The sequence below is a fragment of the Aquarana catesbeiana genome, linkage group LG01 (assembly GCF_042186555.1).
Source record: "Aquarana catesbeiana isolate 2022-GZ linkage group LG01, ASM4218655v1, whole genome shotgun sequence".
Taxonomy (NCBI): domain Eukaryota; kingdom Metazoa; phylum Chordata; class Amphibia; order Anura; family Ranidae; genus Aquarana; species Aquarana catesbeiana.
In genome coordinates this window covers 804,301,786-804,315,432 of record NC_133324.1, presented here as the reverse complement: position 1 = coordinate 804,315,432, position 13,647 = coordinate 804,301,786, and positions in this window count along the sequence as shown.

Sequence of the window (13,647 nt, the reverse complement as noted above, 5' to 3'; positions counted from 1 at the left end):
AACACCTCTATGTGAGCAGCCATGAGGAAATTTCCTAGTCGGACATGGTAAGGGCCAGTTCATACCCTCACTCGCATATAAGTTCAAAAACAAGAACTTGCATAGAATTAAACAGCAAAACCATCAAATTACAAAACATCCTGCAACCAGCTCAGGAGAGAGGGAATGAGGGATGGAAAGAAAAGGAGGAGAGGGAATGGGAAGGGAGGGAGAGGGAAGGGGAAGGGAGGAAGAGGAAAGGAGAAGGGATAAAAGGAATGGGGCAGTATATGACAGTGGGAAGTCTTAGGTATAGGGAAAAGGGTACATGTACGTTCTGGAGCATTCAACAGGTAATAGTTATCGATAATGCAATGCAGTAAAATTACCACTTTGCTATGTTGAGATCTAGTCAGTGGTTAGGCTTGCTAAAGAAGATATTCTTGTGAGCTCAGAAAAGTATAACTAGGCTAGTAATAGGGCACGACCCCTGGGATAGCAGAGGGTGTCTGCACATCATTATTGTGCCAGGTAGTCTCCTACTTATCCAGGAATGGAATGGACAAGGTAAAGAGGTAATCTGACATTTGCAAATGATCAGGTACTTAATGGAGTCGGCTCAAACAAGATAGTAGAGGATAGGCATAATTCCAGGCAGACATGGTATAAAGCAAACCATATATGCAGCGATATAGCCAAGTGCGTGAGTTTTCTCCAAATCATTCCAAGCAATCAAAGGCATGTGTATGGGGAGTAGAGCTGGGCAGTCAGTGGTGGAAGTAGAGAACTGTTCCAAGATAATGTCAGAGGGAAAAAAGCTGGTGTTCCAAAAACATGTTTGTGCAGTACACGTGCAAGCCAATAATGCTACATGAACAGAAAAAAGTGTGAAAGATTACTTATCTGCAGCCAAGAACATAATTGACAAACAAGGCCCTTTGATTAAGGTTGTGTTGGTGATGCATTAGGGCTTTGCTGATTGAGGTCTCTTCTAGCAGAGCTTGGTGCTGGAGAGATGGGATTCTGTTGGTGTTTGTGAGATCTGTGCCGCTGAGCTTTAGGTGAGGGACAGCTTGACAGGGACTGCCACAGTTCAGTAGGAAAGAAAAGCAGGTACCAATCTGGGAGCTCTGTTGGGTGCAGGCTCAGGGCTTCACAGAATTCAAGCAGGTCCTTCAGCATCTGCAGAAGAGCTGTGCAGCCCCTTGAGGTAGCTGAAAGGCAAAATGGATATTTCCACCGATAGGGGATTCCACGTGTTTGGAGGAAATCCAGCAATGCTCATCTAAAGTGTAATTTGGGAGAGTTTTTAGCCACATGTGTTTGCAATTTTAAATCATTGAATGCATCATGTGACATGTTTGAATCTGGTATATATTTGTCAAACAATATGTGGTCATTTAGCTATGACTAAGCAACAATGATTTTGTGGAACGCGTCAGTTGTTTGTCCTGCTTCTGTTGTCACATGAACGTTGGCTATTCATTACAATAAAGGCCTTTATCAGAGTGCGGCCATCCAGAATCCATTTCTTCAATATTGCTCGTGCTGAGCCTGCACCTGGCTTCCATTTTGAGGAGGGCGTTTTCTTCAGTACATCACCTGGAGCAGTTAACCCTTTTGTAATTTGGGAGTGGTCTTGGAAAAGTTTTATCTCGGCTTCTTGATAGTGAACGTGATCCCACTCCCTAGCTTTGCATAGTATTTCTTCATTGAGAGGAAAGTTAACCAGGCAATAGATTACATCTCGGGGCTGTTTTGTTTCTCTGAGTTGAGGATATAGAGCCCCATGGCTTCTATTCATTCAAATTGGGGACTCCGGCGGGCGGACAAGCAGGTCATTAAAAATGGCACTTACCATTTGTTCCAAGGTGGCTGGATCCACCGCCATCCTGATATTGCTAAAAGATTTGGTGCATCGCTAAAAGATTTGGTAGTTGTGAGTCGTATATCCACCGTACCTGGCGAATAGCATAAGCATGAGTTTGGGTGGTCTGTTCCACATTACTTAGGCAATAGCCTGTACATCTGTCTGGAGGACGATGAATGCGGACATCAGGGTATGCTCAATGTCCGAGGCCACCGTTTGTAGGTGAAACAGGCTGGGTGACAGTGTAGAAGATGTGGAGATTGTATCCCGGCTGTCTATTGGGGCCTCGGAGCCACTGCTGGGCAATAATTAGGTTGAGGCTTGTGGAGCCATGGGGCTCTCGGAATGTTGATGTGCAGAACAGCTCCGGGATGTTCCGGCTTAGTTGGTTCCCAGTCTCCCGTGGTGTTCGGGGTGCAGAGGCATTCCGGTTTGACATTCCCATGTTAAAAGATCACTCGCAACTCACAAAGAAGAGAATTTTGGTCCTCTGTGTGTGGGAGCTTCTGGTTCAGGCAGCCATCTCGGACCATGGTCAAGCCATGCCCTTTCATTTACAGATTGACTAAAATTCCTGCTTCTTCAGGCCTTGAACTCTTTAAAGTGGTTCTAAAGACAGAAAGTTTTTTTATCTTAACTGCTTGCCAACCAGTGCACGACAATATACGTTGGCACAATGGCACGGCTGCGCAAATGGGCGTACCTGTACGTCCCCTTTAAGACCGTGGATCCTGCAGAGTCAATGTCCGCCGGTGTCCCGTGATCGTTTCATGGAGCAGAAGAACAGAGAGATGCAAACAAGGCATTTCCCTGTTCTGCCTAGTGACATGACAGGGATCTACTGCTCCCTGTCATTGGGAGCAGTGATCTCTGTTATGTCAGTGGTAGCCCATCCCCCCACAGTTAGAATCCCTCCCTAGAAAGCACTTAACCCCTGATCGCCCCCTAGTGTTTAATCCCTTCCCTGTCAGTGTCCTTTATACAGTAATCAGTGCATTTTTATAGCACTGATCGCTGTATAAATGACAATGGTCCCAAAATAGTGTCAAAGGTGTCCAATGTGTCTGCTATAATGTCGCAGTCACAATAAAATTTGCAGATCCCCGTGTTACTAATAAAAAAAATTAATAATAAAAATGCCATAAATCAATCCTCTATTTTGTAGATGCTATAACTTTTACTCAAACCAATCAATCTACGCTTATTGCGATTTTTTTTTTTTTTACCAAAAATATGTAGAAGAATACATACCGGCTTAAACTGAGACAAAAACGTGTTTTTGAATACATTTTTTGGGGATATTTATTATAGCAAAAAGTAAAAAATATTGCTTTTTTTCAAATTTTTTTGTTTATAGCACAAAAAATAAAAAAACGCAGAGGTAATCAAATACCACCAAAAGAAAGCTCTATTTGTGGGAAAAAAAGGATGTCAATTTTGTTTGGGTGCAACATCGCATGACAGCGCAATTGTCAGGTAGCCTCCCTGGCGGTTTTCCCGAGTGTGGCTCAGGGTTAAATTTCAGCACCATTAGCGGTAACCCCGAGCCACACTCAGGATTACATCTCAGGATCCTGGTGCGGTATACTTACCTTGTCCCCAGGATCCTGCAATGTCCCCCTGCACTGTCTGCCGGCTCCATTCTCTGCCCGAAGCCTCTCTGTGCCAGGCTCCGTTCCCTACGAGCATCGCGACGCACAGGGCGGAGCCTGGTGGCAAATTCAAAAAATGTCAAAATCATAACACATACAGTACTATAATCTTATAGATTACAGTACTGTATGAAATCATTTCACTTCCCTTTTGTCCCCAGTGCTTTGGCCCATGCCCTGCATGCAGTTTTATATTATATATACTGTTCTTTCTGCCTGGAAACTTGAGATTGTCCATCGCAACCAAAAAGTGTCCCTTTACGTCAAAAGTGGCTTTAGACCAGCTAGAATACAGAGATAATAAATTAGAACACTTGTAGAATTGAGCTATAGTGAATCGTGGGGAAATTTATTTTATTATCCAATTATCCAAAAGCTACTCTTCTGAGCACTGAACAGATAAATTGAATAAAATCCATAAGAATTTAAAGGGTTAAATAATAAAATTCTGAATACGGTCTTGTTGCTTCAACCCGCCACCCAGAAATACAGTTAGATATACCAATGTAAATGATGAGGTACCCTACAAACTGGAATAGGAGATTACCAACTTTCAACTTTTGTGAGCAAATATAGACCAGGCTGTACAGCAACATAAATAAAACCCTACAACACATGAGGTTATAACATTTTTAAGTAATTCAAAATTAAGTTTTAGAGGCATATCACCCCAAAGGTGCTGCCATGGGTAGTGGCTGGAACACTTATGCCTCCCAAGGGTTAACTGGGAAAAGGTCCCTAAGACAAGGATAGAGGAAGAGTTCAAGGTGTAATGCTCCCGCTAGGTCCCAGATTCCACCTGAGCAAGTAAATATAAACTTATATCTAATATATAACAAACAGCTGGAGATTCCTGCCGTTAAACTGACTGAAATAAGGAGAAATGTTCAAGAGGAGAGGAAAAAGGAAAGCAAGGAAAGGGAGGAAAGGCATACTAGACAAAGGAGAAGTTAGACACAGAGAAGACAGAATCCACTAGGGATAAACCATAATTTATATGGGCGTATGTACATAATTGGCCCAGGGATCCCAGACCAGGTCAAATATCTGGACTGTATCCTGGAGTATGCTAACCACTTTTTCTTGAGATAAAGGCATTTTTAGTCTCAGACTTAGGTGCACTTCTTTGTAAATCCATGCTAATGAAGGGACAATATGCATCTTTACAAAAGTTCCGATATTATTATATCTACCCCAGATCAGATTGTTAAATATAAAGCATGCATCCCAGACTGCTTAGTTCAGAGTCAAATTACTTTCTATTTAATATTTCCACTTCTCAAGACTTTTATACAATTCCATTGAAGATTGAGATACGTCAACAAGACTGGCGCATACAAACCACAAATATAAAAATACAAATATGTGAGAAATTTTGGCTTTCAGCTGATGCACATTTGCAGAAGTGAATAATTGTCTTTGCAGCATTCTCTTGCTCTTGCTCCATTTTGTTATGCTGTTATATTCTGAATGTATTCTGGGAAGAAGGCGCAAACTTTTTGATTAACTCTTTGCAGTCAGTCCAGTTCCTAAGCAAGCTTTGAGCTTTGCAGAATATCTGTAAATGTCTTAAGGCTTAATAAGCATAGAAGCTGAGTTTATATATGTTAGGTATATAAAGCAGGTATTGGAATAGACAGTTCAGCATGATCACATCCATTACAGTCCCCCCTTGAAGCTGTCTATTTCAAGCTGTCCCTCATACTAAAAGTTCTACTCACTACCCTGGCCTTCTCCTCTGCAACTCTTTTCAGCTGTATATAGAGAAGAGCAGTGACTAACTCACTAACTCACTACCCCCCCCCCCCCCGATACAGCTTGGAGGGTGCAATCAGGTGCTGTCTGTCCCTGTAATCCTATGCATCTCAGGAGGAGGTGACTGTAACGGAGTTTGACACATAATCATCATCATCTGGTATTTCCTGGTTCACAGACATGGGAGTAGATTGGGCAACAGCTTTTTCTACACACTTCTTAAAGCAGGGAAGAAGACAGCAGACCATGACAGCTAGGGTCACTAGAATTATCAGAATGGCTATTCTGATCTGTGTTAAAACTCCCTGCCATCCCCCCTTTATCCAGGCGAAGTACTGATCCCAGGGGTTGGACAACCCTGAATTCTTCTTTAATACTTTGGACTAATCCTCAAGCTTTTGGATGGCTAACGTCACTTTACCATTTGGGCCTGTGTTATCTGGGATATAAGTACAGCATGTACTCATTTCAGGTAACATCTTACACACACAGCCCCCTTTTCAGCTAGGACCATGTCTAAGGTCATACGGTTTTGTGAAACGGCTTCTAGTTGTTCGGCTAAACCTCGGAGTGCATCTCTGGTGTAATTAACAAACCTTTGTTTGTTGTAGTAGATGTAATTTATCCAGTCTACATTCTTGTTTACAGTGATGATGGGGATCAGGGACTCAAATCCTGCTGCTACTTGGTCTCTTGCTTTGAACTCATCTGGGACCCCTCTGGCATCTATGTATACATGAGGGTCAAAGCTTCCTGCTGGGGCACTCCTACGCCTCCTGTTAGGTCAGGGTGTGTTGTTTGTATTTGGCCTTGGGTTCTCCGAGAGAATATGTAGAGGCATTATGGCCTTGGCCAATGCACATTCTCCTGTCCACTGTCCTGTCAATCTGCTTCTAATTTTCATGCCTCCACAGATCCAGTACACGTCTCCCAAAGACTGAACTTGATTTTGCACCAGATCTGCAGACACCTCACTATAAGATCCACAGTAACCCTTAGTGAAATTCCCAAGAGGTTTCCCCACTCCCTGATGCTGTCCATAGCATAAGTAATTAACAGGATATATGGTGATACCTTCTCCTGGCTTGGTAACTATGGGATATTCCTTCTTCCAATGTTCACACAGGGAGTGGTCAGTGGTTGTGTTGGTAAACAGGCTGAAAAAACATATTTCATGTTCAGGGGATATGTTCAGGGGTACCGTTCCCAAGTGTGGTCTGGCTCCCTCACACACATAGCAATTGGCCTTATTGTGTTTCCCTGCACTGTACCTCATCCACTTGAGCCACAAGTTGACATCTGAGAACCCGGTTTCTGCAGCCATGGTATCCTCAAAGGTAGGGTCTGCTATGGCCACCATGCCCTTTAATGTCTGTATATGGGGCCTCAGGGGGTTTGAGCTAGATGTGGATTGGGGAACTCCCCACTCTGGGTTATTAAACATATCTTTCAGTTGGAAAGGCTTTCTAAAACCGGGATATCCACTTCCCCACCATAGGCCCAGAACATAGGCCCCACTGTCTCCTGGGCTAGGATTCTCAATGGTCAGCCTGAACTATTTGGTGTAATACTGACCTGCGTGTTTGTTGATTGTCAATCTAAGAGTGACTTCCCATTTTTATCTTTTCTATTTTGGGCGTTTTCAGGTTTGTACCCCCAGTTTGTACCTCCAGTGTTCCAACCCACTGCTCCCCAGGAATCACAGTTGTTACCCCAGTAAGTGTCAGTGACACATACATACACAGTCATGGGTCTTACTGCTTCATCCCAGGACCAGATCTTGTACAAAGTATCTGGAATTATCTGTTCATAAGAGGATATAAAAGTGGCAACATGTGTATTGGATAAGTTATACCAGAATTGTGTTATACCATCTTTTTGTTTGATGGCTACATCTTGCGCCTGGGCATTACTATGAAAAGGATATACAGAATCATTGTTTGGTCCCCTCGGCCTCTTCAGGTACAGGGACTTTCTTGCAGTGGGAGGCGTGTGTCCACGTGTTCTTCCCGGCCACCTTGACTGATTTGGCAGTTGTTAGGAGAACCTGGAAAGGACCATCATATCTGGGTTCAAGAGTATGTTTTCTCACAAACTTCTTTATCAGGACCCAATCACTGGGAACCAGCTTGTGTGTGGCTGTATCTAGCTCAGGATCTGGAATGGAAGAAAACACTTCCGAATGGATACGGGTTAATTCTTGAGATAAAGCAGTCACATAATCAGTTAATACATCAGATTGGAGCTGCAACTGTTGTGGGAAATAACAACCTAGTCTGGGGGCTGAACCAAACAATATCCCATATAAATATCCCATAGGGTGACAGACCATGGTTTCCCCTTGTAGTGTACCTAGCACTGAATAAGGCAATGTGTAGGCTGTCTGGCCAACTCATTCCCGTTTCCTGAGACATTTTTAGCATTCTAGATTTTATTGTGCCATTCAATCTTTCCACCTTCCCACTGCTTTGAGGATGGTATGGGGTGTGGAAAGCTAGTGTGAACCCTAAAGCTGCCCATATCTCTTTGGTTACCCTGGCCGTGAAAGCTGGCCCCTGATTGTTCTCTATGACCTCTGGGACACCATATCTGCGCACTATTTCTGTTAAAGTCTTTTAGCTGTGGTTTTTGCTGTCATGTTGGTGACGGGATAGGCTTCCGGCCCACGTGGCAGATGTGGTCTCTTGTTTAATTCCATGATTCCTTCAACTTCTGTGGCTCCTTTTTTGATCCACACTTCTTTTTCTTCTTTGTCAGCTGTCTCCTGTTGCTCCTTGAGGTGGGTCCTGTTTACAAGAAGGTTTTGTAGAATCATAGTGGTTTGTACAGTAACATTGAGAATAGGTGCATTCACTCTGCTGACCACTTCTCGCGTTCAATCTGCAGCTTGTTTCGCAGCGGTATCTGCCAGGTGATTGCCTGGTAGCTTCTTGAGAAACCAGTTTGCCGTGTGTCTTTACCTTAAGTATAGCCACTTGTGCTGGGAGGAGTAGGGCATCCATTAAGTCCTTGATAGCTGCACTGTGTTTTACAGGTGTTTCTGCTGTGGTCAGGAACCCTCTGGTTTTTCAGGGTAATGCTGAAGCTTGAAGAACTGTAACTTCGGTGGTGACTGTGTATCCTGTGTGGTACCATCCAGTACTGTCTGCATACCTGGAACCATCCACAAAAATTGTCAGGATTCTCAAGGGCTGTCATCACTTCGAAGCAGTCATGAGCGGTGAGATGAGGATCATTCTCCAAAGAGGTTCCCCCCTCGAGAAGAGGAAGCAGAGTGGATGGGTTAAGGATATCACATGGGAGGACGGTGATGTTATCGGGGAGAAGCAAGGCACACTGGATTTTGAGGAGGTGTCTTGCTTGGGACAGGTGTTTGGGCTGTATTTGGTACTCTCTGAGACAAACAGTTTGAAAGTCTTTTCATAGTCTGGGAGGATCTCCTTCAGAGTTTCAAAATTGTCCACAGCTTCTGGTGAAAGCAGGAAAGGGTCAGATTTCAGGGCATCATAAAGGGATTGCATCGAAAGGGAGGCCTCTGGAACTGGGATCCAAGAATGGCAGTAGGAGATTAATTCTAGAAAGGCATGAAGGGGCTTTTGACCTTGAGACAAAGGGATGCCCTTGATTGCAGCAACTCTTTCTTCAGTGAGATGTCAGGTGCCTTGGGAGATGCAGAGGCCTAGGAAAATCACCTTCTCTCTGGACTTTTTGCTTTAATGCCTTGCATCCTTGCTCAGCCAGGTAGTGGAGGAGGCTTTCGGAGAAGATTGAGGCATCACCAGGGGTATCTGCACAAGCAGGAGATCATCTACATACTGAAGGAGTACAATATCTGGGTGTAACTTCATCCAGGTGTCCAGAATGAGGGCCATTGCCTTGGCGAATTGGGAGGGGGAGTTCTTGGCACCTTGTGGCATAACAGTCCAGGTGTAGCGGGGAGGTGACACAGGCTAAGCTGAATCTTTGTGGAGAAGGTCCATGTGATCCGGAGAGGTGGGCGAGGTGGTAGGCAAGGTGGGGTGTCATGTCCCTGTTACTGGGCGCTTTCATGTGGACCACGGTTGGGGCTTGGTTGACTGTGGGTGAATTTCCGGGGGCTTCGGTATTCCCTTCTGGAGTGGCCGGGTCTTCCGCAGTTGTAGCAGACGCGTGGAGTTGGTACTGGTGGGCGCAGATAGGGTGTGTCAGAGGCCATAATGAGAGGAGCTACTCTCTACTGCTCCGTGAGGTTTCTGGACCTAATAACTACTAATAACAATGTCTCAAGCTCCATTACTCGATACTCAGACCCTTTCGGATTGATTCTTTAAGACCTGAAATAAATGCGGCAGCTAACATGTGTCTCTGTGCTTTGGTCAGTCAGTACGCTAAAACCCAAATCAGTAAACTTCTTGTGCTATTTCTCAACAGATTTGCCTTTCCTTGTGTGACCTCTTGTACACATATTGGCTTCAGGTGTTTTAGAGTGGAGATATGAATACATCTCCATACAGAATAATAGTTTTTTTTTTTTTTTTTTAGACTATAAAACGCTCAGATGTGAATGGGGCCTAAATCTAGCACATAGATTTAAGCAAGGAAAGCATGTCCTCTTTTGTTCTTCTGGCATAATGCCCAGAATGCATAAACTTCCTCTTTATTTATGATACTCTTAAATATTGAAATTGAACATTTTAAACTCCCCAATTATTGCTAATACAGCTTAAACACAATTAAAACCATTTGCAGAAATATAGTACATTTGCTACATTTACTGTTATTAGAGAAACTCCTTAAAGTCAGACTCTCGGTGATGAAGGGAAGGGGCCGTATTGGGGCCGTTGCCTTTGGTGGTGTGAGGGTCCAGGAACCCATTCAAAGGGGGGGTTTAGGGAGAGTACTGGGTAAAGGCTGTTGGATTTGTGTATTGGATTGAGAGGGGCATAAGAGGGAATGTGTATGTGTGTCACCAAATAGTTGGTCAAGTGGGTCGTTGGACGGAGGCGCAAGGGAACCCATTGCCCCAGCTGATGAGTCATATATAGGGATGGATCCAATGCGGGGTGTGCCTTGAAATGTAACAGTCTGTCGTTTTGGGGTTGTACCTGTTCCGGAATGACTGTCAGCTTGGTGCATCCTGGCACGGCCAGCGTGACTCTGGTCGAGACTTTGAGAGGAGGGACCAGGTTGGGGCTGAGGTTGGGTCCCTAGTCCCAGGTCTGTTAGGGCAGGAGGGCCAAGGGAGGAACCTATATGTATCGGCCGTAACCAGTAGTAAATCCTCACTGTACTCTACCTGTTGTAGCAGGGAGATAGTGTGCCTGGTATCTTTTAAGAAGGATGGGAGGGCCTTAAATATCGGTTGGAGATAGAAATCAATGTATCTCCCTATACGGGAGGTCACCGAATCTATCCCGCTAATGATGGGACATCCTGGAGGGTGAGTAGCATTTTTATGCACTTTGGGTAAGTAATATATGATGGGAATGTGTGGCGTGACGGGTACTAGGTAACTTTTTTCTTTTTTATCAAGTATACCTAACTGAAATCCTGTATCAACCAGTTCAACCAGAGATTTCTTAAAGTCTAATGTAGGATTTTTTGGTAACCGTACGTACGTTTTAGTGTTGCTCAGAATCTTGGTCATCTCTAAATGGTAGTCTTTTTTGTCCAAGACAACAATACCACCCCCTTTGTCAGCTGGATGTACAACAAGGTCTTTCTGTTCGCATAGTTGTTTGAGGCCTAGTTTAATGTTGAGGTCATGATAAATCTTCTTGCGTGGGAGTCCATCGAGATCCCTTAAAACCATTTTTTCTCAGTCAGAAATTGAAGCAAGGAAATGCCTGCTTCATTAAAATAACAGAACCAAGCTTCTAATTCAACATCCCCCTGTTGGGGATGGACATCCCACCTCAAACCCCTAGGAACCATGCGTTCTTTACAGTATTGATCCAGGAATGCTATATCCCACTGTAAATGTATTTCTGAAACCATGAGGTTCTTCAACCTCAAAAATAAACCACCTTCTTCAGAATCTGTATTCAGAACCACAAATACCCCCTCTGTATCAAAAGAGCAGTGCAATAATCAAAAACATCCATATTAAAATGGATATGTATATAAATGTATATGTGAAGGAAGGTAGCAGTATAGATAGTCAAAATGTTAAATCAAAGGTATAAAAGTGATACTGCGCCAAACCTATAGATTAATGAGCAACCAACACAACAATTAGACTAATTGTGGTACAAATGAAACATAAAGTGTGGCGCTAGTGAATAGTACAATACACAATGTGTAATGTGTATAAGAATACTGTGACAGCAGGCAGGTAAAATCACCTGGTTGCATCCAGGATGGAAAATATGTATGCCCTAGATTCAGGCTTTATGCTGACTTATACCACTAGGGGGAGTGCTGGGAGTCCTGCAGGGGAAGAGTTAATGAGCCCAGCTGAAGTAAGTGGGCTCATTAAGACCTATAGAAAACACCCCAGCAGGCTTAGGGAGATGCTCCATCCTGGAACCAGTTCTGTGATTGTGTAGACTGGGGAGTGTGGTATCTGAGCTTTGCGGTGAGTTAACGCCTGTGTGGCAAAACTTCTCAAAGAGAGATAGGGTCTGGGGCAGCACAAGGCTGCACCCAGTTGTTAGTTAGGGAATCTACGTGTGTAGTAAGCGGTCAAGCTGACCAGGATTTCTTTTCATGTTTCTTTTTGTTTTTCTGTTATTTTTCAATGCATCTAGTCTGAATAAACCGCACCTTTGTTTTTGTTTCACCTACCAAGCTGTCTGCTGTGCCTGTTTTTGTGTGGTGAACCCATCCAGGGGGTCACACACACCCGCTGCCGAGCTAACCCCTCACAGTTGGTGGAGAAGCAGGGGCAGTTTTTTTTAAAAGGCCAGCATGGAGGAGATACTGAGACAGCTGGCTCTAGCAAATGCAAATCAGCAGCAGACAAATGCAGGTTTGCAAAAGAGCCTTGCAGCTCAACAACAAAGCCTTGCAGCCCAGCAGCAGATAAATGCAACTTTGCAGCAGAGTCTGGAAGCTCAGCAGAAAGCTCAACTGCAGAGTCTGGACGCTCAGCAACAAGCCCAGCAGCAATCTGAGGCCCGCTTCATAGAGCTGTTACAAAAGCAAGAGCAGAGACTCCAACAACAAATCGAGACATTAATGCAGCAACGGCCGCAGACCAGTGAGGCAAGTGGTTCCACTAATACTGCATCCTTTGGTGTGAGCCGTTTACTGACAAAAATGACTGGAGAGGATGATCCGGAGGTGTTTTTGACCACATTTGAAAGGACTGCTGAAAGGGAAAAGTGGCCTAAGGAGCAGTGGGCTGGACTTGTGGCCCCTCTGTTAACAGGGGAATCGCAGAAAGCCTATTATGACCTAGAGCCGGACCAAGCAAAAGACTATGTGGTGCTAAAAACAGAAATATTGGCACGGCTGGGTGTCACCCTGGCCGTCCGGGCTCAGCGTGTACATAACTGGACTTTCCGGCTTGGAAAACCCCCCAGGTCTCAAATGTATGATCTCATTCACCTGAGCAGGAGGTGGCTGCAGCCAGAGACTTTGACCGCACCAAACATTGTGGAACGTGTTGTTATGGATCGTTTCCTGAGAGCTCTTCCTACTGCCATCCAAAAGTGGGTAAGCCATGGAGACCCAGAAACTGCAGATAAGCTTGTGGATCTGGTTGAGAGGTACTTGGCTACAGAGAACCTGACCACCTCTTCCAGGGACTCACGGACTTTCCACCCTAAGACCAGACCATCCCCAGTGGCGGGTAAGATGACTCCAAGGGGTGAGGGTGGAGAGAGTGAGAAGGTGGGGGTTCAACCTAATGTCTGGCGGGAGCAGCCCGGGAAGCCCAGGCCGCAAGAGGCAGCGAAAAAGATTATTTGCTACCGCTGCCGGCAAGAGGGACATATTTCAGCTAATTGCCCAGTTGTGGATGAACCTATGCAATGTGACTTTATAAGGGACAGACGTCAGTCGATGTTTGCGACAGTCGCTTGTACTGCCATTCGGGGACCTGAGAAACATTTATGTAAAATGTGTATTAATGGTAGAAATGTGGATGTGTTGCTGGATTCAGGTAGCCTGGTGACATTGATAAAGGCTGAATTAGTTACTACAGTGGTCTCTGGGAATAACAAGGTGGCTGTTATTTGTGTGCATGGGGACACCCGAGAGTATCCTGTAACTTCAGTGTTTTTTGAGACCCACAAAGGTAACCTCTCTCATCAGGTGGGGTTAGTGTCTCACTTACCACATGATGCCATTGTGGGAAGGGATTTTCCAATGTTCTGGGAACTCTGGGATTGTCCTGAGCCCCCCACTGGTGCCCCTATAGACCAGAAAGATGATGACCAGAATTCCTCTGAGAGTGGTGAGGACTCT